The sequence below is a fragment of the Sorex fumeus genome, unplaced genomic scaffold, assembly GCF_029834395.1.
Source record: "Sorex fumeus unplaced genomic scaffold, SorFum_2.1 ptg000036l, whole genome shotgun sequence".
Classification (NCBI taxonomy): Eukaryota; Metazoa; Chordata; class Mammalia; order Eulipotyphla; family Soricidae; genus Sorex; species Sorex fumeus.
In genome coordinates, this window is record NW_026606093.1 from 20,256,264 (window position 1) to 20,282,441 (window position 26,178).

Below are 26,178 nucleotides of genomic sequence, written 5' to 3' on the forward strand. Positions count from 1 at the left end.
GAAGTTGCCTTTTTGTGTATTTGTCTAGAAAGGATTTTTTCCCTTGGTGGTTTCTATACCTTATGGATATCAAATATATCTTTGGAACAATGGATTGGGTTTGGACTTGGAAATCCTTTTATCCCCTTATGATTCTGTTGTTGATGTTGGTAATTGAGGCACCCTTTGATAGTGGTTGAGCTGTACTGTCTTAACAGTCTGGTTAGGAACCCTAGTCTTACTTATAGACGCTGAATCTTACACAAGAACAGAATACCTTGTGTCAGGAACAGTGTCATCATTTGAGGCACTACTCAGTGTGTCTGATGACTAGTGATGATTTAGAACTGCTTCTACTGAATTCCAAGGGGATATGGAGCTTGTTCCAGAATGAAATTAAGCAAAGAAATTAAGCACATAGTTTAGGTCAGATTATATATATAAATAGGTGTATAATCCTTGTTGTACTTAAAGTTATTAAAAAATTTAAAATCAGCATTAATGATGTGATATCCAGATACTTTGTGTAGCTCTGACTTAGCTCACAAATTCAGGAATCAAACTGCTTGGCTTGAATTCTAAGCCTGCCATTTACTACCTCGGGATTTGAAGAAATTTAGCTTCTTTGTGACTAAATTTCATCAGCTATTGGGACTATTAACACCTACTATTAATCGAATGTACATATGTGATAGATCACATAGTGAGCACTATGTATAGGTCAATATGAATAATAGTAATAAAGACAATAATTATGTGAATGAAAAAACCAGCATGACCTTGTGAAACCTGCAAGCGGAATGCTTCTTTTTAAACTGAAATGGTTGTAAAATTGTTAATCTGACTAACTAAAGAAGTTAACATTGTGACTGAGTTTTGAGATTGACAAGGATTTGATGTCCAAAGTTACTTTATTAACTCTAATGCCACAACTGTTCCTGTCTATCTCTGAGAAATGATGGAGTTGAACAGAGTTGAAAAAGCTCATATATATATATGAGCTTATATATATGTAATATACATATATGTATATATGAGCTCTATAAACTAGAAAAGTGACTTTGCAAGTTTTTACTTCAGATTAGCGCTAGGTTTTCTCTCTTTTGTTGGAAAGAACAGATGAAAACTGAGCTCCAAGCAACTTTCTTATTTATTTTTTTTATTATTATTTTTTTAAATAATTTATTTATTTATTGAATCACTGTGGGAAAAGTTACAGAGCTTTCAGGTTTAGGTTTCAGTCATGTAAATATCAAACACATTTCCCTTTACCAATACTTATTTTTACCCGCGAACCCCAATAGAACCCCACCTCCCACCCCTCCCAATTCCTGTGAGGCAGATGAGTTCTAGTTAACACTCTATCTATTAGATTTATTGTTACAATAAAAGATGCACCGTTATTATTTAGAGTTTATGCCCGCCCCCCCCCCCCCCCCAAATCAGACATACTGAAAAAGCATTGTGAAATGATTTGCTTTCTACAGCTGGGTTGAAGAATTAAATGTTGGTTTTGGATTTCTGCTATTTTACTTATTAACCCTGGAAGTATTTCTATTAAAAGTTAGATAGTTAAGAGATTGGTTTCTGTGCTCTGGATTCATGGCCGTGCCGGAGAGCCGCCCGTGGGGGGCAACTGGTGACCTCGGTAGGGCGTGAAGGACGACCAGAACGCTCCCCTTCCCATGAGGTCCCTGCCGCCCCCACCCCCAGCTCAAACCTGCTGTCCACAAGGCTCCCGTGCGGCCGCCATCTTTCTTTCCAGAGAGGCCAGGGCGAATGGAGCAACACCCTTTCCCCTCCGGGCAGGCACCAAGCAACTTTTTTAATGTTCTGCTTTGGGTTCCCGAATTTAAGTCTTGAAACTTATGCTACACTATTGAGAGCTATTTACTATGACATGACAAGTTAAATACAAAGTGTAAAGCTAAAGTGAAAACTCTAGAATATATTGAAGATACATGTCAAAGACTCTTAAAACTGAGAATTTCAGAAATATTATAGACAATTAGGAGGGGTAGGAGAGGAAGCAGGCAAGTTGTTTTTATTTATTATTTCTTTTCCTTTCACACTGCTATAAACAAAAGGTGGTAGAAAATATTGGACTAATTAGATTCAGGTAGCTTAGATTCAGAAATTAAGCTGCTGCTTATAAAATCACTTTTATTTTAGTTATTTTAAAAATAATTTGAATTGTATTAAAATACATACCATGTAAAATTAACCATATTTGCCATGTTAAAGTTGCAGTGACATGACTGACTCATTTACTTTATAGAGCAACAATCATCATCTTTCTCAAAACCCCTTTCATCTTGCAAAAGTGTCCCCACCCCAATAAAAATAACTTCACTCCCTGAAGACCTTGAAACCACTTTTTTTAATTTTATCTATAAATTTAACATTTCTTGTAAACCAGGTCTTTTAAAAACCTGTCTACTCATGACTTCTTTCCACCCAAGAAATGCAACACAGATGAGTCAGCCGAAACACCAAGGATTTGTTGCACATTTTATTTTGAATTAATTTTTGGCTGTTGTCCCTTTTACTGTTGCTAAAAGTTTGTCTCACATGTTCAGTTACACTATTTCATACATGACCCACAGACTAAGAAGTTCGACTATAAAATTGAATTATAAAATATCTTACGTTTTGTGTGGTTAGCTATTGTACATTGTCTAATATCCATTAGGTCCATTTTTGTTGAAGCATGTATAAGAATTTCCTTCCCCTTTAAGAGATGATAGGCTATTTAATGTATATAACCACATTTTGTTTATTCATTGACCTGTGGATAGATACTTGAATTGTTTTCATCATTTAGCTATTGCAGAAAATGCTATTTTGAATATGGTATGCAAGAATCTTGTAATTCCGATTTTAGTTGTGTTAACTGCTATTTGAGTCTGGATATAGCCTAAGACTGTGACCTTTAGTCACATAGTGGTCCATAATGGACTTATCTAGTATTTTTACACCTATCTATTGGTCTATCTGCTTTTCTGTCTCTATTTAGGAAGTCACATAGGCATGAAAGAAACCCTTCTACTTTCACATCTGTCTACATGTTGTTTAGATATTATAAAAGAATAAATAAAGGACTTACCAGATACAACTGAGGAGAAATAGGCCAAGCAGAAATAATTATTAAGCTTTAACTATAAGTAGGTCTTTTGTGGATGCTAAAATTGTTGCAGGACTTAAAGATATAGCTTGAATCTAGAGCCTCTGAATTTAATAATTATTTTGACAAAAGAACTTATTTTTCAGATACTTCAAGTTGCCATTTTCAAGGTGCAATAATCTGAAGCTACATGTCACTCAGTCAAAAGAGGAAAGAGATTTGATTAAGGGCATGAAATATAATATGAAGGCTAACTTTGTAGCACTCTAAAATCTTAAAATTTTATATCCTGATTTAACTCAAGAGAGAAAAAACACAAAGCAAATAGAAGAAAATAGAGAAGTACATTTGTAAGCCCATGACTGCCCTGGTCTCCTTTCTGGCCTTGTGAGGATTTTCTTTTAGATGACAACTGTACCTTTTGCTATTTTTGTTATTGTTTGTTATTGTTATTGATCACACCTACGATACTCAGGGAACCATGTAGTGCTGAGGGTCAAACCAGCACAGTGCTTGGGGGTGAGGAGGGTGGGGAGAGTGTCACTCCCTGTGGTACTCAGGGATAAGACCCAGGGCTCCTGTAAGCAAACTATGTATTCTTGCTCAGCCCTTCCTGTGCCTATTTTTGAAACCAAGGGGCATATATATAATTTTTAATTTGTTTTATTTTTATTATAACACCTTGATTCATAAGTTGTTCAGGACACAATTGTTCCAGACATTTAAGGTTCCAAAACCAATCCCATTACCAGTGTGAATGTCCTTTCACTAATGTCTCCAGTTTCCCACAAACCCTTCCTCCCTCCAGCCTGACCCTTAGCAGGTACAAACAAATTTATTTCATATTACTGATTATAACAAAATGGAAAATATATATATAACAAAAATATAACAAAATACGAAAAATCAATCAACAAAAGTAAATTTGTTATAATTATTATATCTCACAATAGTGCTGCTAAAGCCGTTGTTTGAGGAATTTCTAAGCTGGTTGGTACTAGTTGAGTCATCTGTGTTACTGTTTTTTCTCACTGATCTCGACCCACCTGGGTCTTTAGGATGAAGTAAGAAGGTAATATTGGAAAACTACGGACTTTTGAGAAAGTTCATAGGGAACCTCTGTTCTCTCTCTAAACACTTGCTTGACCTGAGCAAGTCAGATGTGTTCTCAGGTAGTGGATAAGAAAGATGAAATAAAAGGATGTGTTTTATAATTATAAAAATACGGAGAAGAAAAAAAGCAAACGAAAAGACTTTAAAGCATTCTAAATGACTCTAAAACTCTGCATAGTAAATTAGATAAAATAAATTACCTTTAAAGTTGGGTTGTATCAAACTACTTCTGCTATCACCAGTGTGAAGTCAGAGAGCAGTCTTGACTCTTGGCCATCGCTGTTGACCCTTTTCTGGAGTTTTTCCTCAATACTCTACTGACTTCTGGGAACTATTTCTACAAATAATCATTCTCTTTTCTTAAAAGTATCCAGGTTTCCTTTGGGAGGTTACTGCACCAATGATAGGCAAGGGTAAGTTGAAATTACCTTCCTTCCATGGAAGTCATAATGACACTTGGAATATCTGACAGTCATTTCTTTCTGTTGTCTGCTTCAACAAAGGGGCACATCCGAAACAAAGATCTAGTCATTCTAACTTGTCTTCTACTATTCTGTACTTAAAATTATTATTCATTTTTTTGGTTTAAAATTTTGCTATTATTGAGGTAATATGTTTTACAATGGTGTTAATGTGTAAACTTTGGTATACAAAATCACTGTACCATACTGACTACCACTATTGTCCTTAGATATCCAAACCCTTCATACCTGACCCAATTCATTAACCTTAGTTCTGTTGTCTGAGTCCAGATTTTGTTTTCACTCAAAAATGTCCATTCCCTTGTTGGTTTGTTTATATATCACATATAAGTGAGATCAGAGTTCTTTGTATTTCTGATTTATTTTCTTAACAAACACCACCTTCTTCCACTCATATTGAAACAAAAAGAAAGTGATTTTTTCTTATAACTGAATAGTACCTTATTTATACAATAATTTATTTGCCCACTTTTCTGTCACTGGGCATTTGTTTTATTTTTAAGATCTTGGCTATTGTAATAAGTAATTCCAAAAACATAGGTGTTCGTATAGCTTTTCATTATTTTTTCTGGGATAGATGCCAAGGGGAGGAATCACTGGATCATATTGGAGTTCTATTTTTATTTGCTTTAGAAGTCTTCATACTGTTTCCACAGGTATTGAACCAGCTGACAGTCCTATTAGTAGTGACTAAGGATTCCTGTTTCAAGGCATTTTCAAAAGAACAAGATGTTTCTACTCTTCCTCCCCCAACTTTAAGAAAAAACAAAACAATAAAACAAAGACCATTTTATTGTCATTATGATTTGGTAACATGCCAAGTAAATATAAGAAGCAGCTTTAATAGTGTCATAACCTGATGAGTATTAAAAGTATTTGGAGATATCTTCAACAGCTGTAATAAACTATAGAAGCTATTTAATTTGGTTGAAGGCAGAATCATGGCACACATATTACTAATAATATTATTATTTTGTCGTTAATTTTGCTAGGCATTTTTTTGGGAGTGGAGCTACAACTGGCAATGATCAGGACTTACTAATTGGTCTGTGCTAAGAAGTTACTCCTGGAGGAGCTTAGGGGAGCATATGTGGTGCCAGGGTTGGAACTGGTCAGCTACATGCAAAGCAAGCGTCTTACTCACTGTTCTATGACTTGAACCCAATACATATTTGTACCTACACTCACAACTAAAGAGTTTTTTTTTGCTTCTGAGACCAAAAAGCTAAAGCAATCTATTTATTCTCCTTGAGTAGGGATCCATGGGTCTTAGGTTAAGAAATTGTCAAGGACATTGGTCTGTGATTTCCTTTTTTAATAGTGTCTTTTTCTGTTTTAGGTGTCAGTATGCTGTTGGCTTCATAAAAGCTGTTAGGGACAATTTCTGCTTCCTTAACGTTTTGGAAGAATTTGAAGAACATGGGCACTAAATCTTCTTTGGAGATTTGGTAGAATTTACCAGTGAATCTGTCTTGACCTGAACTTTTGTTCTTTCCCTCTACGTCATCCTCCTTCCCCCAACTTTTTCCACTTTTATCTAATGTTGCTTTGGAAGTCCTCCCTTAGCAATCAAGCAAGAAAAAAGGACAAAGCGATTCAAATGGGAAAAGATGTTAAACAAACTCTATTTGCAGTTGACATAATAATACATATAGGAAACCTTAAGGAATCCACAAAAATATTAGAGAGAGTAAAGCAACATAGTAAGGCAGCAGGCTATAAATGCAATAAGCAAGAATGTATTTTCTTACACTTTGATGCTGCCATTGTAATTTGTGTTACTTAAAACACTTTCAAGATGAGCCCTTGTGGCAGGGGGCTGCATCAGCATGCCAAAGAGACTTTAGATATCATTAGTAAATATTCTGTTGCAGCACACATTTTTTCCATTTAAATAATCCTATTGGCATTTTAAAAATAATATCACCGTGAGATGTATAGTCACAAAGTTGTCCATGACTGAATTTCTGTCATACAATATCCCAGCACCCAATCCCTTCACCCAGTGCACATTTTCCACCAATGTCTCCAGCTTCCTTCCCCTCTGCTGAGTTTTCGTGCTTGGGGAGATTTTTAATTAATGTTTCAATTTATTTACTCGATATTGTATGTTCAGGTTTTCTTTTTCTTCTTGGGTCAATCTTGGAAGCTCACATGGCTCTAAGAATTCACCTATTTTTGTTAGATTCTCAAAGTTGTGGCATAAAATTGTTCATAGTAATATCTTATGATTTTTAAAAAATCACTGAAGTGTCTGTTGTGATTTCTCCATGGTCATCTCTGATTCTCTGATTTTATTTATTTATTTATTTATTTATTTTCTCAATCTTGTTTACTCTTCCTTCTTATTTATTTTCAGGAATCTTTCATTTGATTTCATTTGTTGTTGATTTCATTTTGTTGTTGATTTTCTCTTTGATCCAATTGCTATTTAGCACCTGGTGGTGCTCAGGATTTACTCCTGGCTCTGTAATCAGGGATAATTCCTTGCGGGTTTTGTGGAGGACCATATGTGATGCCAAAGATCAAATGAAAGTCAAACTTGCGCAAGGCAAATTTCCTATCTGTATTATCACTCTAGGGCTGGAGCGATAGCACAGCGGGTAGGGCGTTCGCCTTACAAGTGGCCAACATGGCCGACCCGAGTTCGATTCCTCCGCCCCTCTCGGAGAGCCCGGCAAGCTACCGAGAGTATTCGATATGCCGGGCCCAGTAACGTCTCGATGATCAACGGGAGGGCCTTTACTTTACTTTACTATTATCACTCTAGCTCAATCAATTGATATTTATTTATCTTTTAAATGTTAGCAGAATGCAGCCTCTTTCTGGGCAGAGAATGGATCAGGGCCACAGTGGGAGGTAAAGGGTGAGGAGAGAGGTGTGTGCTGTCCTTGTGGTAGTGGCTGCCTCAAAATAGCAAAAGTCAGATTTCTTTTGGTATGTTTCAGAGCATCTCAATTTCCATTTTTATTGATTTTCTACAACATTTTATGAATTAGGAAAATTTATAGCACAGCGGGTAGGGCGTTCGCCTTACACGCGGCCAACATGGCCGACCCGAGTTCGATTCCTCCACCCCTCTTGGAGAGCCCGGCAAGCTACCGAGAGTATTCGATATGCCAGACACAGTAACAACAAAGTCTCCAATGGAGACGTTACTGGGCCCGCTCGAGCAAATCGACGATCAACGGGAGGGCCTTTACCTTTTTACCTTTAGGAAAATTTATCCTTTCCTTTTTCTTTCTTTTTTTTTCTTTTTTTCTTTTTTGGCCACTCCGAAAATGCACAGGGGTTACTCCTGGCTCTGAACTCAGGAATCACTCCTGGTGGTGCTCAAGGGAACATATGGGATGCTGGGAATCAAACGCGGGTCGGCCACGTGCAAAGCAAACGCCCTCCCTGCTGTGCTATCACTCCAGCCCCGAAAATTTACCCTTTCTGATATTATCTGCAACTACATTTGCTAGCTGGAAATTTTTCTTTGAACTATCTTTTCATTTGTTTAGCTTTGTTATTTGGATATGTATTTGTTTAGTTTTGTTATGTGGATATGTATTTTAGGGGAATCAATTTGATCATTTTAATATATTCCAATTTTTGATATATTTCTAAGAAGTCCCTATTAAATCCAATTAAAAAGACACATTTCTACTATTTTCATGAATTTATTTTGTGTATTTAAAGTGTACATTTTTCACATATGTTAGAAACCTAAACTAACCTAAAATACCTATTTCATCTAGATGATTCTGTATGTAACTTATTTAATAATTTATCATTTATTCCATATTGATCTAAGTGCCACCTTTGTCATATGTTTCTCAAATGTATTAAGATTTAGCTTCAGGCTTTCTATTTGACCTAATTGATTTATCTAGTTGTGTAGTTTAAATTTTAATCTCTTTAACAAAAAGTGTTTGCTATCTTGAAACCCTAGCACCCTCTTTCACAACACTTTCCCTCCTATTCTGACTCTGAGGAAAAGTTTTTGATGACTCTCAGGTTTAAAGATTTAGCTTTTTTCATTTGTTTTGCCTAAATCTGCCTGCTTTAAGTCACTATCAAATTACTAATAATGAGCAGTCTACACTGTTTTTGGTACATTTTTCCAATGTCTTATGGACTCTAGAAAGAGGGATAGAATAGATTATTTGTGGTAGGACTATGACTGGAATCTAGGGTTTTGGCCTTAGTTTAGGATTTACCACTGTTATTACTACTACGATAACAACTTTTGTGATTTCTACGAATGTCATCATCCCTCAACTCCCACCACTCCTATGAAAATATAGTCTGCCAAGCACACTACTTTGATCTTTACGCAGTATCTTTACGCAGGGGGTGGAATATGTTTCTTTACCCACACCTAGCTGTTGGTGGTCACAATTGCATGCATTCCACCCTCAAACACACTCCCTTTCTTGGCTACCTTCCAGATCTGACCAGGAGCCCTGGCATCCAGACTTCTTAATGCTCTACAGCAGACAAATTGCTGTATGAGTGTGTTTTTATTTCCAAAGTTGTAAATCGCACTAAATAGTTTTTATGCAATTTACAATGTGTCTGACAAGAAAACAGGTTGTTTCTGCCAAACCCTGACTTTTAATTGAACTTCTATTTGAGAATGGGGCACAATAAATAGTTCTGCCCACGGTGGGGCAGGGGTTGGGGGGTGTCATACAGCAACAGTACAGGCATTTGAGAAAGTCTCCTGAGGAGGCCAGAGGGCAAAGAACTCACAGTTTTCTGGATGCCTTGTTTACTTTGAATATTTTTGGACGTGTTTCTTAAAGGGGCAGTATAAAAGAGTCAGTGAATTCATGCTTCAATAGCAGTCAAGTTAGAACAGTTCAGGTTAGTCATAGGAGCCAAGCCAGGACTTGCTTTGACATTAATTGGACTTGATAATTCTTACTTTATCTAGGTTTATTTTCCCCACGCATGAAAAGTCCTTTTTATTGCATAGATGATTTACCCATCATTTTTCACCCTTTCCTCAATAATGACTTCTTGGGGATTGAATATGTTTGTCATTTTCACATATCTGAGAGAGAAGTCAACACAGGAAGCTTCAGTCTGAGTCTTGGGTCACAATAGATGGCAGTGGTTTCACAATGTTCCTAGGTCAGTGTAGCTGGAGACTCTCAAAAATCCCTAACATGTATGAGAAATAGGATGTCTGTGCTGGATTGTCTGTAAGGATGATCATCATGGCGTTTACAGTACTTAAGTTTATAAGAAGAGAGGAAGACAACAGAGATCAGGAGACAACAGGCCCTGAAGGTGACTGTGATCTTAGGCACCTGTTGGGACAGTGTCATGGAGGCCCAGGAATACTCACTCTTTTGTACATTTCTCCATAATCTAAGCTGAAATTTCAACAATATCTATTATTTCTTATTTATAGATAAATTGAGAACTGGAGAGGTTCACTTATTTTAGAGTTCCATGAATAATCTGTGAAGCATGCTTTTTGAGCTGCTTTATCAACTTAATAATTAGAAAATAATTAGTCTGGGGTCAGAGTAACAGCACAACAGGTAGGGCATTTACCTTGAACATGACAGAACTGGGCTTGATCCCTGGCATCCCGTCTGGTCCTCTGAGCACAGTCAGGAATGATCCCTGAGCACAGAGTCAGTAATAAGTGCTGAGCAGCATCAGATATAACCCCACATTAAATATATTTAGTAGTATAAGAAGAATATCCATGGCAAGGAAAAACAGGGGTTAGGAGAGCTGGTTAATGGTTGGAACTAACCACAAGTGTGTGTGAGGCTGAGAGCAGTTAGATAGAGAAGAGACCGGTATGACAATAATAGCTGGGAATGATCATGCTGGACAAGATCTGAGGGTTAAAAGTAGGGAAAGGGATATTCTTGAAGGTCTTTCGGTATCAATATTGCAAACCACAATGCCCAGAAGAGGGGGGGAGAGAAAGAGAGAGAGAGAGAGAAGAGAAAGAGAAAGAGAAAGAGAAGGAGAGAAGAGAGAGAAAGAGAAAGAAGACAAAGAGAGAGGTGGGAAAAGAAAAGTGCCTGCCATAGTGGCAGGGGGTGGGGTGGGAGTTATGGGAGGGAACCTGAAGACACTGGTGTTGGGAAATGCAGACTGGTAAGGGGGTGGGTATTGGAATACTGTATGACTGAAATCTAATCATGAACAGCTTTATAATAGTTTATCTCAGAGTGATTCAATAAAAAAGTTAAAAATAAAAGAAAAAAAGAGGAAAAAAAGACTTCTTTACAACAAATAGAAGAACAAGTGTTTTTTTTTTAAGTCTAAATGTTTTTTTCTTCTTAGAAATTCATTACTCCAACCCAATGTCTTCTACAGATTCCATTCCTGTTTTTTAAAAATGCGGAGCCTGTACTAGGAGAAAATGGTTCTCTCTTACTTTCCTATGCTTAGTGGAATGACTTGGTTCAATACACCTTTATTGGTTACTTCCTGGAATCTGGTACCAAGAAAGAAATCATAATGATACCAATTGTGAAATGTTATAAGGCATTTCTATGTGGAGGCTTTATAGTCAATATATAAATATATCAGATATAGTTGCCCGTAGTTATTGTTCACATAATTAAAAAGTAGTAACTTACTCTGCCTATAAAACTTCTGGAACTCTGAATGCAAACTTTAGGAACTGTGGTCCATTTTCAGAATAGCCTCAATAACAGTAGAGTTAAATTTGAGGGTGGATTTGACTTCTGAAATCTAGAAATATTATTACAATATAATCTAATAAATAAAATATTATTTATTTTGTTTTATATGGGGCTACATCAAAGAAAAAAATTCTTGCATCATAAAAGGCACTAGCTAAAGAAAGGTCAGTAGATACAAGAAAATCATCATCAGATAAAGGGCTGTATCCAAGATATATAAAGTACTTAAAAACTTCAACAACAAAAAGTTTAATTGCTGCAACAAAAAATGGGAGTAGGCGATAAATACCCCTTTCCCTGATGAAGGCGCATGGTTGACTACTAAGCATAAGAGAAAGTGTTCGCTGACCTTCTGCTTGCTGCTGTCCCATCTTCAGTGTGACTTACCTCTGGCTGATATCACTGGCTTATTTTGGAACTGGTTGCAGAGCCCTTACCCAGCAAGGGGTCCCAGAAGCCCCCACACCCAAAATGCACTGTATTAAAGGCACACATCACATACATAGCTGTACGACAGTTCTGATCAACAAGTTACATTCTGCTCACAGTTACTCTTCTTGTCACTCTGTGAAGATGAGTGAGGAAGACAAAAAGCAATCCCCAGTTTAATCTCTCGGTATCTTATTTGGATAATTACTACAAAGATTCACCCCAGCACAATAAGAACCCTAGAAAACCAGTGGGGGAAATACACAGAAGCTCAATAAGCTCAATGAATGAAAACAATATCACTGACCACATAAACAACACCAGTCAATCCTCAGACAGTGTCTTTAGTGACATTGTGGTGAGGATGTGAAGTGAGTTCAAAGAAATAATGACACAGGAAGTCAGCGAAGCACAAGTATGAGAATCAAAATTAAAAAAAACCTACTATAGTAAAAAATGGCGGAGATAAAGAACAGATTAAGTGATATTAAAAATCAATAGAAGCTCTGAACGATGAAATAGTCAAAGCTATTGATCAAGAAGCCCCGAAATGACAAGGAGAAAACTTCTAGGAAAGAGCAGAAGGTGGATAATAGACTGAAGAGAAATGAACAGCACACCAGAGAACTATGAGGTGAGTTCAAGAGGAACAATGTAAGAATCATCAGAGTCCCTAAGAACAGGAAGGCAAATGTGATGAATTTATTAGTTAAAAAAACACTAATAAAAACTTAACAGAGTTGAGAATTATAGGTACCAATACCCACCCAAGATGCCTGAAGGGTGCCATTGAAAACAGACCCAACTAGAAAAACTGCAAGACACATTATACTCAAAATGACAAAATCCAAATATAGAGACAGAATATTGAAAGTAGCAAGATCAATAAAAAACTTATAAAGGAAAGCCCATAAGAAGTACAGCACATATATTTAGTGAGACTCTAGGATTCAGAAGATTATGGAAGGATATGGTACAAAAACTCATTCGGATTTGAAGGAACTATACAGAGCTTCATAGACAGGCAACAACTTAGGGGATTCATATCCTTGAAACCAGTTCTGCAAGAAGTGCAAAAACTCTTAAAAAGGGCTTAAAAAGGGCTCCTTTTTTTTTTTTTTTTATTTCTTTATTGAATCACCGTGGGAGAGGTTACAAAGCTTTCAGGTTTAGGTCTCAGTCATGCAAATATCAAACACATTTCCCTTTACCAAAACTTATTTTTTACCATGAAGAACCCCAATAAAACCCCACCCCCCACCCCTCCCAGTCCCTGTGGGGCAGATGAATTCTAGTTAACACTCTATCTGCTTTGATTAGATTCATTGTTTCAATAAAAGATTCACCACTATTATTTAGAGTTTACCCCCCCCCCTTTGAAAACTCTTGAGCTAATTCGCCAGCGTGGTTTGGCGCATGCCTCAGGCAACCGCAAGCTAACGTCCGAGCTTGCAAAGCAGTGCAGAGATGCGATCAAGGAAGACCTCAAAGAGAGAAGAGCAGAAGTACTGGTAGATGCGGCAGAAGCCGGGAAAAGTATTCGTAAGGCCCGCCTGTCCTTCGCCAACTATAAGAGCAAGATGACTGCCCTCCGACGTCCTGATGGATCCATCACATCCTCCAGAACGGCAATGGAGAAGATTATCCATGACTTCTACTCAAATCTCTTCGATAGCCATGTCCACTTGCCAACATACCAAATTCCACAGGATGGGTATGTTGTTCCCAACGTTCTCCCCTCCGAAATCCAACACGCCATTTCTTTGGTAAAGAAACAAACAGCACCCGGCCCAGACAAGGTCAGACCTGAACACCTGAAGAACCTGCCGTCAGTACTCATCAATACACTGGCTCGGCTCTTCACTCGCTACCTGTCTGAATGCAAGGTTCCGTCCCAATGGAAAACCAGCTTGACCGTACTACTGTTCAAGAAGGGAGACATCCATGACATTGGCAACTATCGCCCGATCTGCCTATTGTCTGTCATCTACAAGTTGTTCACTCGAGTCATCCTGAATAGGATTGGCAGAACATTAGATGAAGGACAACCATGCGAGCAAGCAGGGTTCCGCAAAGGATTCAGCACCATCGACCATATCCACACGATAACCAAGCTCATTGAGGTTTCTCGGGAGTTCAAGATGCCGCTCTGCTTAACGTTCATTGATTTAAAGAAGGCCTTTGATTCTGTTGAGACGGAAGTGGTCATTGAAGCCCTAGCCAATCAGGGCATTCAAGCCCAATACATCAGGATCCTCCGTGAGCTCTATTGCGGATTCACTACCAGGATCTCCCCATTCTACAAAGAAGTGATCGTTGATGTCAAGAGAGGGGTGCGGCAGGGTGATACCATTTCACCAAAACTCTTCAGTGCCACCCTCGAGAACATCATGCGACGACTGGAATGGGAAGGAATGGGAGTGAAGATAGATGGTCGGCAATTACACCACCTCCGCTTTGCTGATGACATTGTTTTAATAACACCAAACATCAGCCAAGCGGCACAAATGCTGGCCGACTTTGACCGTGAGTGTGGAAAGGTAGGACTACAGCTGAATCATACGAAGACAATGTTTATGAGAAACAGCCTTGTTCCTGACGCCCCATTCGCTCTCAATGGAACGACCATCTCCGAATGCAGCTATGTCTACCTAGGTCGAGAGGTCAACATGACAAATGACCTGGCACCCGAGCTGCGCAGGAGGAAGAGAGCGGCTTGGAACGCCTTCAAGAACGTCGAAGAAATAGCTAAGAGGACGAAGAACCTCCGGCTCCGGGCACATCTCTTTGATTCCACTGTTCTTCCTGCATTAACATATGCCTCAGAGACCTGGGCCCTACGCAAACAAGATGAGAACGCTATTCAGGTCTCCCAAAGAAGAATAGAAAGAGCTATGCTTGGAATATCACGTTTCACTCAAATGAGAGAACGAATCCGGAGTTCTGACATCCGTCGACGATCAAGGATCAGGGACGCTGTCTCATTTGCCAAGGTGTCGAAAATCAGATGGGCTGGTCACGTAATGAGATTTAAAGACGACCGTTGGACTAGAGCTGTTACTGATTGGATTCCACGGGATGTCAAAAGACCGCGTGGCCGCCCACCTACCAGATGGTCAGACTTCTTCGTCAAGATCATGAACGATCGGTTTGAGGCCCTTCATGTTCCCAGAGCAAACAGATGCCATTGGGCTACACTAGCACGCGACAGGGACAAATGGAGATGTTACTGGCGCCCGCTCGAGCAAATCGACGACTAACGGGAAGTTAAGTGATTAAGTGATTAAGTGACCCCCCCCCCCACCCAAATCAGACATGCTGAAAAAGCATTGTGAAGTGATTTGCTTTCTACAGCTGGGTTCAAGAATTAAATGTTGGTTTTGGATTTCTGCTATTTTACTTATTGAACCTGGAAGTATTTCTACTGAAAGTCAGATAGTTAAGAAATTGGTTTCTGTGCACTGGAGACGTGGCCGTGCTGGAGAGCCGCTAGTGGGGGGGCAACTGGTGGCCTCGGTAGGGCGTGAAGGGCGGACCGAAACGCCCCCCTTCCCATGAGGTTTTAGTCGCCCCCACTACCCCGGCTCATACCTGCTGTCCACAAGGCTCCCATGCGGCCGCCATCTTTCTTTCCAGAGAGGAGAAGGCGACTGGGGCAACACCCTTTCACCTCTGGACAGACCTGATGGCCTGGATTAACGCATAGTCCATTCACTTTTCTGCTCCAAGCTGCCGGGTTCTGCATTAAGTCCTTGTGCTTCTGGGGCCGTGGCCGTGCTGGAGAGCCGCTCGTGGGGGGCAACTGGTGACCTCGGTAGGGCGTGAAGGACGGACCGGAACGCCCCCTTTCCCATGAGGTTTTAGTCGCCCCCACATCCCCGGCTCATACCTGCTGTCCACAAGGCTCCCATGTGGCCGCTATCTTTCTTTCCAGAGGGAGGAGGGCGGAAGGGACCAACACCCTTTCTCCTCTGGGCAGACATGATGGCCTGGATTAATGCATAGTCCTTTCACTTTTCTGCTCCAAGCTGCTGGGTTCTGCATTAAGTCCTTGTGCTTCTGGGGCTGTGGCCGTGCTGGAGAGCCGCTCATAGGGGGGCAACTGGTGACCTCGGTAGGGCGTGAAGGGCGGACCGAAATGCCCCCCTTCCCATGAGGTTTTAGTCGCCCCCACACCCCCGGCTCATACCTGCTGTCCACAAGGCTCTAAAAAGGGCTCCTTAATGGACAGGAGAAATTTTCCATCATGTAGCATTGAGTATAGCACTCACTAATGGAATATATATTTGTCCTTTACTAGATTAATAAAGGTTCAAAATATATATAGCAATTCTTCATCACAAGTTGACTTTTAAAATTTATTTTGCAATAATTCTTTTTGCCATTCTTTTCAGTTTTATTGGACCAAATAATATGAAATATATTTCTTATTTGCCGGCGAAAGGGGTAGGCTAGGGTGGTGGGACGAAATCTGCGGATATTGGCAGAAGGAAGAAACATTGGTTATGGGATTGGTTTTGGAAAGTTTTATGACTGAAACAACTCTGTTATGAACAAGTTTGTGAGTCATGGTATCTCAGTAAGCATTCCTGAAAAAACAGAAAAAAATGTTCATTGTCCCTTATTATTAGAAAATACAAATTAAAATATGAGATAATTAATATTACTAACATTAACTTTCATTTGCAAAGTGTGTTTTCCTTTTTAATTTGAAACTATTAAAATAATTATCTCATTACTACATCTAGTGCTTGAAGAGTTTGGGCCTTGATTACTTTGTATTTTTCTCGCTGAGTTATAATCTAAGACACTACCAATTAGTAAAGAAACTTAAGAACTAGAAACATTTTAAAATAGCCATTAAAGAAATCGAAACATCTAAAAATAGGCAAGATTTCTGATCTAAAGAACATAAACACAGAGATGGTGGAAAGGATAGATCTTCTAATGGAAATCAGTAATAGAACCTGATTATTTAAAATTATAAAAAATACTCAGAAGGCAGATGTCATAGTGATCAATTGAGACATGAAGACCGTTCTAGATAATTGAATGTGTTTTGAAGAGATGATGTTTGAACTGAGATTCACATATTCCTTATGACAGTAGGAGAAGCTGCAACAGCAGCAGTCTCACAGGAAGTGAGGATGAACTTACATAGTTGAGGAAGAAGAAAAGGTCAGTGTTTCCTGAGCAAAGAACCAAGCAGAAAATAATATGGTGAGGTAAAGTAGAACTGGGATGAGTATAATGGTCAATAAGATGCTATTTAACTAGATATTACTCAAAGAATGCTTAAAAATTTTCCAACTGTTAATTTGTTTTAAAGACTATTTTGACTGCTTTGTGGAAATGGCTTTGTGTCATTGTCTTGTCTTGCTTCTGTGCAAATAATCATAGCTTTAAAAATGCTTTGAATTCTTTAATTTTGTTACTGGTTTGGAAGAATCAAATGTTCCTTCATCATACACATATATTACATATTACATACACATATATATGTATGTATGTATGTATTTGCCACACCTGATAGTGCTCAGGGCTTATTCCTGGATATTTGCTCAGGAATCACTCTTGTTGGAGCTGAGGATACCATAAGGGACACTCAATATCAAATCCAGGTTGGCACATGCAAAGCAAGTGCCTTACCCACTGTCTTAATTTGCCAACCTGATTATCGTATATGTTGATGTAATTTTTCTTCTTCGTCTTTCTTTTTATGCTTCTTGGACTTTGTTGAGCTTCTTGAAATGGGGTTATTTAGGTTAAAAAACTGTATTTCCAAGAGGGGAAGTGGTCTGAGGATCAATCTGGAGGGCTTTTCAAGATTTGGAACTTATACTAGGAGGGAGCCAATGAAGAATTCTGAGGAAAACAAATAGTCTGGGGTAGAAGAGGGAAACCAGAAATTTACTGTCAAGAAGGAAGAGTGGTTTAGTATTTGGCAACAAAGTTTAGTATTAGTATTTGGCAACAAAAAAGTATATTGAAAGCAGTTTATCTTGATGGAAAGACCAATACATACATATGAATTATATTCAAGTATCGATTATTTATCCAAAGTCTGTTGAAATGAGAAGAGAGTTGTAGTGCTTTGTCAAGGCAGTGACAGTATTTATAAGCGTGAGAGAAATACAGTACTGAGTTTGAATGCCCTGTTTGGCTAGGGCTTTGATGACCACTTCAGTATCAACAAACTCAAAGGCCTTCTTTTAATCAATGAGATCAAGAGTGGCATCTTGAACTCAAGTGAAACCTCAATGAGTTTGGTCACCATGTGGATATGGTCGGTCATGCTGAATCCTTTTCAGAACCCAGCTTGCTTGCATGGTTGTCCTTTGTCTAGTGTTCTGCCAATCCTTTTCAGGATGACTCAAGTGAATAACTTGTCGATGACAGAAAGTAGGCAGATCGGGCGATAGTTGCCAATGTCATGGATGTCTACCTTCTTGTATAATAGTACAGTTCTGCTGGTTTTTGACTGGATTCCACAGGACGTCAAAAGACCGCATGGCTGCCCACCTACAAGATGGTCAGACTTCTTCTTTAAGACCCTGAATGATCGGTTTGAGGCTCTTCGTGTTCCTAGAACGAGACACCATTGGGCTACACTAGCACACGACAGGGACAAATGGAGACGTTAGTGGCGCTCGCTTAAGCAAATTGATGATTAATGGGAAGTCAAGTCATCAAGTGATCCTTATGCTCTGTATATAAACAAGATCACCTGGTATTTAGCTTTTATTTTCTCACTCCATTTATAATGACATACCAATTCCATCCAAATTTCAGAAAACTGCAAAATTAATCTTTTCTCATAGCTGAATCTGGTCTTTTGTTATTAGGTATTTGGGTTGTATCCAGATCTTGCGTAAGCAAACAATGCTGGGATAAACAGAGGTGAACCTTTCATTGATCTGAAAGTTTGTCTTTGTTTTAGTACAGTCCAATTTTGATTATTATAGCTTTACAGTCAATATTAATGTCTGGGAATCTTATGCTTTCCACTTTCCTTCTCATAATTTCTTTGAATGTTTTGGTGAAATTTTTGTTTTCATACAAATTTTAGAAGCATTTGTTCTATATTTTCAAAGAATTCCAAGGAAATTTAGATGGGCATCACATACAAACTATACATTACTTTGGTTAATATGGCCGTTTTAATGATGTTGATCCAGCCAGCCCATGAACAAGGAATTTGTTCCTCTTCCCTTGTGTCATATTTGTTTCAGAAGTAAATTATAATCTTCACTAAATAGGTCTTACCTCCTCTATTGGTTTGATTCCTAGATATTTGAGGGTATTTTGACATTGGCATAAATGGGGTGATTTTAAAAATTTATTTTCTCATCTTTATCATTGTTTTCACATAAAGAGTGCATTGAATTTGTAGCCTGCTATTTTACTCTATAAGTCTATAATTTCTAGGATTCTTCAAAATATATGTTGAGAAAATAAAAAAAGAATCCTTCAAAATCTTTACCTCAAAGAAATCTTTAATCATATATTTAGAAACCCGGAAGTTCTCCTTGAAGCTTTAGAACCTGTTTCTTTTCCTTTTTTCTTATTGATTTTATTACAGTTTAGATGACATGTTTACAATATTCTTAATGCATTGATAGTTTATGGCATTGAAATGCAGAGATCGCTTTGTTGCATGGAATTATTAATTTATTTATCCAAGGTAGTTCCACACAGTCTCTTTCTCTTCTCTGAAAGCTGGGGTGGTCTAGAAATTTTAACTCTCTAAATAAATTGCTTGGCTCTCTTAGTAACCAGCACCCTGATTACCCCATTAATATAACAAAAGACGTCTCAATTACTCTAAGAATGCAAGAAATTCCAAATTTTTCTGCCTCAAACAGGGATAAATAACAGATATAATTTCCTTATTTATATATCAGTATGTCACACATATTTGAGGCTGTTAGCTATAGTCATGCAAGCATACATAATACATAAATCAAGTCAAGTGTTTTGGTCAGCACTGGACTATATATATATTCAATGGCATTACAAAATTCCTTTTGCTCAGTGATTTCAATCTTTTTATATCAACAGCCAAGTTTCAGAGACTATAAAACCAAGCTCCTGGAAGAGGACTGTAGAGACTCCTGACACTGTGCCTGGCTACCTCACTGGGCCCCCTTGGAGGGGGCAGGTTGAGTTTCCCTCTCCACTCCAAGCCCTGGCAGCTGAAGACCTCTGGGACCCAGCCACTGCCATGCTGAGACAACTTTCCACATGCTAGGATGAGCCTCATGCATGAAGGAACCAGCAGAGGAACCCAGATGTGCGAAACCTGGGGCTGAGATCTCCAAGCTTGCTCGGTTTGGGACTGGGCCTCGTCCACCCAGATCCCCCATCTTCCAGTAGCTAGACAGTTACACTCACCAACTGCCATGTAACCCCATCAATGGCCAAGATCTAGAGACTATAAAACCAAGCTCCCGGAAGTGGCTGTGAGACCTCTTATTGTCTAGTTCTCGCTCTCAGAGAACCCAACAGGCTACTGAGAGTATCTTGCCCACACATATGCCTGAGTTGGAACACCTATAAAGGTGATTAGAGACTGCCCCCAAAGCCCCCATCCCTCTGGGAGAGCCCGGCAAGCTACCAAGAGTATTCTGCCCGCATGGCAGAGCGTGGCAAGCTACCCATGGCATACTTGATATGCCAAAAATAGTAACAATGATGGTCCTCATTCCCCTGACCCTAAAAGAGCCCTGATATGCCATCAGGCTACCCTAGCACGTGACAGGGATGAATGGAGACGTTACTGGTGCCCGCTCGAGCAAATCGATGAACAGTGGGGTAATAGTGATAGTGATAGTGATACCATAATACTTTATATTGGAACAGCCACATTTATCTCATATTTACTGTGTCACATTATCATCACTTTTCCTTGATATATACTCATGTGTGCTTGATTTAATCTCATGTTTTTTTTCATCAAGGCCCCTAATCATACAAAACCTATTGCTAATACTATCTATAAGAGGACACTTTTAGTGACTGACCAGAAAATGAAAATTAAAAATAATTAAAGAATTGAAAGGTGATGAAAGTAGAAAACCAGTGATCATTGCTCACCAGTCAGGTTCATCCCATTCTACTATACCTACAATCTTGTAAAACAAGAACAAATTAACAAAAGCTGTTAAAGTATCTGGTTTGTTAGAAACAATGAAGCTATTAAAATTTTAGAGGGTATATATCAGATATGGAAAGACTTTTTTTTTTAAATGAAATTGCCTTGAGTTACAAAGTTACAAAATTATTCATGATTAGATTCCAGGAGTACAATGTTCGAACACCAGTCACTACACCAGTGTCCACTTTGTTCCACCAGTACCCCCAATTCCTGCTCAACCCCCAGCCTGCTAGACTTCTACTGAAACTTTCAATTACCAGGAATGAGGACTAGATGTCAAAATTCATCCCTTTTAGTATTATGATGGCCATGCCTGAAGCTGCAGGTCAAGTGGAACTTATCCCAGGTATGCCAGGATGATTTAACATGTGAAGTCAATTAATGTAATGCACCATATCATTACAAAAATATCCCATATAAGGATATTAATGGATGTAAAGAAGGAATGCGACCATATCAAATACCAATTTATGATAATAAAAACTTAATAAAATTGAAAAGAAAGAACTTTCCTCAACATAGTTAAATCCACTTATCACAAACCCACAGCTAATGTAGTACTCAAAAGTGAAAAACGGAAACCTTTCCTCCTAAAATCAGGAGTAAGCCACAGTTTTTCAATATAGAATTGAAAAATGCCACTATTTTCTAATAGAGTATTTAAAGTCCTTGCCACAGCAAAATAGGCAAGAAAGGAATGTTAAGGGGCATCTGGATTGAAAAATAAGTAAAACTATCTCTATTTGCAGATGACATGATACACTGTTTAGAAAATTCAAAACACTTTACCAAAAAAATTCTAGAAACAATAAATTTGCACAGTAATGTAACAGGCTACAATATCAACATACAGAAATACATGACATTCTTTTTTTTTCCTTTGTGGAGAAAGCCGGCATCAACTTGATACTCATATGCAAAAAACAAAATAATGAGTGACAAATTTAAAAAATCCATTCACAGGTGTACTTCAAGAAAAAATCAAGTACCTTGGAATCAGCTTTACAAAAGAAGTGAAAGGGTTATATGAAGAAAATTATAAATCACTGCATAAAGAAATAAAGGAGACATAGGAAATGGAAAAGGAGACACTGCTAATGAATTGGAGAGATTAATATTGTCAAACTGACATCCTATCTTAAGCATTGTCAAGATTTAGTGCAATTCTTATAAAAATGCCCATGACTTTTTTTTAAATATGTGAGCCAAATGCAGTTGAAATGGAGCAATGAAACCTCCCCGATAGCCAAAGCAATCCTATGATAAAAGAAAGTAGAGGCTTTTATTTCCCAAAGCACTGGAATAATGAGAGATTTTCAGACCAATTAATAACACAGGGATAGATCCTCAGATAAATGGTCAACTAATCATTGACAAAGGACCTAAGAGTATGAATAGGAGCAAGAAAAACCTCTTCAACAAATGGTGCTGGGAAACCTTCTCAGCTCAGGGTAAAAACCCAAGCAAGCAAACAAAGAGAATATCAACATGTCTCTTTGAGTGGAAACAATTAGTAATTGCAAAATTATATTCTTAAAGACAGTATAACAGAATAAAATAGATAAAAAGGGTTGATGCTCACTTGGGTAGCACATATACTAAAATTGGAATGATGCAGAGAAGATTAGCATGGTCCTTGCGCAAGGATGACACGTAAATTCGTGAAGCGTTCCATATTTTTAAAATTTGTGGGTCTACAACTGTACCTCATGGTGTTTCACTAATAAAAATTTTTTTAAAAAAGAAATATATTCAGTATCTGTGACCACTGAGGTGGAATTAGAGAGTTAAAATTAAATATAGTTGGAAGGTAGAAAAAAAAAAGGTTGGTGGCACTTGAAAAGAAAAATGAAAATACTACTGATAGGGTTGTAAACTCAGATAAAAGAATTTCGTATAAGATCTTGTACTGGTAAATCTATAAAATATGGCATTGTTATTCTTTAGTAAGTAAAACTTTTGTTTTGGGAATACTCTTCCCTATCTTTATAAAGGAATGGTAACCACTATAATCTTATAATAAAATGGTATTTATAAGCTTGATTCACTTCAAACTATGCTGTAAAAAATTATTGGCATAAAATAAGTTATTTAGCTTAACTTTACAAAAGAAAAAGTTTTCTTATCCATGAAGTGGGTTAGAATGACCACCAATGAGAGTCCATGCCTTGTTGAAGTATCAGATAGCAGAAAGTCAGGAATTGTCCAATAGAAAGAATACTTTGGGAATAATAAGTCTTTTTGAATCAATGGAATGCTGTATTCAGTCAAAAGTCCTTCTTAAACCAGTACTTCATACATGAGAACCAAATTGAAATTGAAGGAAAGAGGAGGGAATAATGGGGGATGCAGATCTTCATCCATAGGAGAACACTAAGCTCTGTCTGAAGTTTAAGAGTTCAGTTAAATGTGGGTGTATAGCTAAGTGTATCCCCTCTTCCCCACCCCTGCCTCAACTCTGCTTATGATGCCCACATACATTTTGTTAGTCCACCAAGTTCCTTTAAAGACAGAACATTGTTGATGATCCTATATTCTCTACATTGTATTTCAACTAAAGGGGAAGAAATGTCCAGTTTTGTATTATTAATTTTAGTAACAAATATTACATGGGATTCTCCGCAACTCTGATGTTTCTGAAGATTATTTCTGTGCTGTGGAACATCCCAGGAGTGCTGGGGATTAAATTCAAGGCCTCAAACATGTTCATCATGTATTTTGCCAGCTTCAACTATTCTCTTCATGGGATTACTTTTATCACGTGGTAACTCTTCATTCCCCATTACTTCCTTCTATTCTCATAGGAATGATGAGAAGCAAACACATTTCTAGACCCAGTTCCTTCATCTGAGCCTTTGGGACTCAAGCATTCCCAACAGGGATGGTTATCTTTTCATAATCTAGTAGATTTACATTCTTATTTTCCTGGGATGCTTTTATGTTCTACCTCAGATACGCTATGTAACATTGATTTATATAACTGTTTTATAGTATATATAAGATGTCATGATGGGGAGTTTCTCCTAAAATTATCAGAAAAGAGGAATGTATAGAATTGTCTAACCATAATTCAGGGAAGACAGAAATCTAGAGATTCAACTTCTAGGCGAGGCATTGTATCTCAGATACAGTGTGTGTTTCCTTTTCTAAAGCTGAATTCTAAAGTTTCCTTTTCTAAAGCTAAATTTTCCTCAAGTGTGTTATCAATCAACAGATAGTTAATTTAAGAAATAAATACATTAATATAAACACACTCATATAACCTAGACTCTATTTTTTCTGCTTGGGTTAATTTTTCAAAACTTTTTATTTTAATTGTTAATTATTGTAGGAAAACTGTGAGGATGTTTCTGGCAAGATATTTCATCCAGTATGACATATGAACTGCTGCCATGTAATTTTAAACAAATCACTTTCTCTGTTTTTAAAATAAGGTTGGAAGATGATAAGATAATGGTGTAGTTTGTAGTGTAGGAAGAACTGAGTGAATATCCATTAGGAAAAAAAGCATTAAGTCTAAGAAGAACTGAAAATATAGCCATTAATAGTTTACCAACATATTACACATAAAAGCTTGGAAATAATCCCCTTTGATAAAGAAGAAAAAGCTTCCTCAATAGATTTATTTGACTGCCAAGCATTAAATTTGGCTGCTAAGACATGGAAACCCACTTATTGATAGATTTTTGCTTTTAACGTATGTTTACTGAGAATTAACTAGAGACTAGTAATTCATAAAACATATAAAATCATGTTATAGCACATAGACAGTAGCAAATTAGTGTTATGAAAAACCCAGTCTTGAATTGGCTGTCAGTAATATTACATCTAGTTATGACTCAAAAGGTAACTGAATGAGTTTAGTTTCATTTTCTAAAAATAGAAATATATTTTAATAAAACAGAATTTAAAATTTATTGTTACTATTATTATCTAACACCTATTGTCTCTGGTAAGTACTAGAATTCACACTGGGTTTTCTTCATGAATTGCTTATTTGCTATTCAAGTTAACCCTTTGGACTCTAATTATCCCTATAGGAGATAAAGAAATTCAAGTATAATGAGGTTAAATAACTTGCTTTGTGTCTTGTAATTAATGAATATTAGCTCTGGAACTCATATTCATAATATCTGGACTCCCTGAGGAGGAGGCAAGCTTGATGGAGGAAGTGCAGGTAAGGAGTGAATTCTGAAGAATGTTAGGATTAGATTAGCACACAGCGGAAGAGTTCAAGAAGTGAGCAAATTACATTTAAAAAAAGCCACATCTTGGTTTGGTGGTCTGAAAAAGGTTTTATGGATAACTGGATTTTTTTTTTTAGCTTTTTTGGGTCATACCTGGCAATGCTCAGCGGTTACTCCTGGCTCATGCACTCAGAAATCACATCTGGAGGTGCTCGGGGGACCATATGGAATGCTGGTGGGGATTGAACCCAGGTTAGCTGCATGCAAGGCAAATTCCCCACCTGCTGTGCTATCACTGCAGCCCCAACTGGAATGTTCTTGACAAAAATCTGGCATTTTCTGAATTACTGGTAAGTTAAGGCAGTGGTGGTTGGAAAGGTGTAAAACAATTCCCAGTAGTTTTTCCAAGTCTTTTCCACTTATGCTTCTGAGATTTACCTGGCCATCTCAGAGAATTCATTACTTGTATTAGCTGTGAATCTGGATTATACTTAATTGTAAATGCAACCATAACTCTCAACTATCAAATACTATTCATGATAATTTTAAAATAAATGATGGATTTTGTAATGAAAAGAGCTTGAGTGTAGAATAGCCCTTTCTTTCTTCCCATGTGCTGAATAAAGCTAAGGTAGATGTGCAAAGCTACTTTTCCAGTAGGATTAAAACAACAATAAAAATCCATTTTGTTGAACACTAGACCCTTCCTTGTATTATAGGTATTTTCCAAAAACTGACCTGTGAGTTGAGGGCAAAGATGGATGACTACATTTTTTAAGAGAGAAAATCGAAGCCCAAACACTTTTTTTTAAAAAAAAATTAATTTTATTGAATCACGGTGAGATAGTTAGAAGCTTTCATGTTTGGGTTACAATCGCACAATGATCAAACACCCATCCCTCCACCAGTGCACATTCCCCCTCACCAATATGCCCGGTATAACCCCCTTTTCCCACCCTCCCTCTGCCTCCATGGCAGGTATGATTTACCATAATCACTTTCTACTTTTGGGCATTATGGTTTGCAATACGGACCATGA

The 26,178-nt window shown here is 37.8% G+C and overlaps 1 non-coding gene across 1 annotated transcript; it reads left to right on the forward strand.

Moving 5' to 3' along the window:
• The first annotated feature begins 22,526 nt into the window (after positions 1-22,526).
• On the forward strand, positions 22,527-22,633 carry LOC130027278 (U6 spliceosomal RNA). The gene has a single exon (XR_008793022.1). It is a non-coding gene; the product is annotated as a U6 spliceosomal RNA (small nuclear RNA).
• The last annotated feature ends 3,545 nt before the right edge of the window (positions 22,634-26,178 follow it).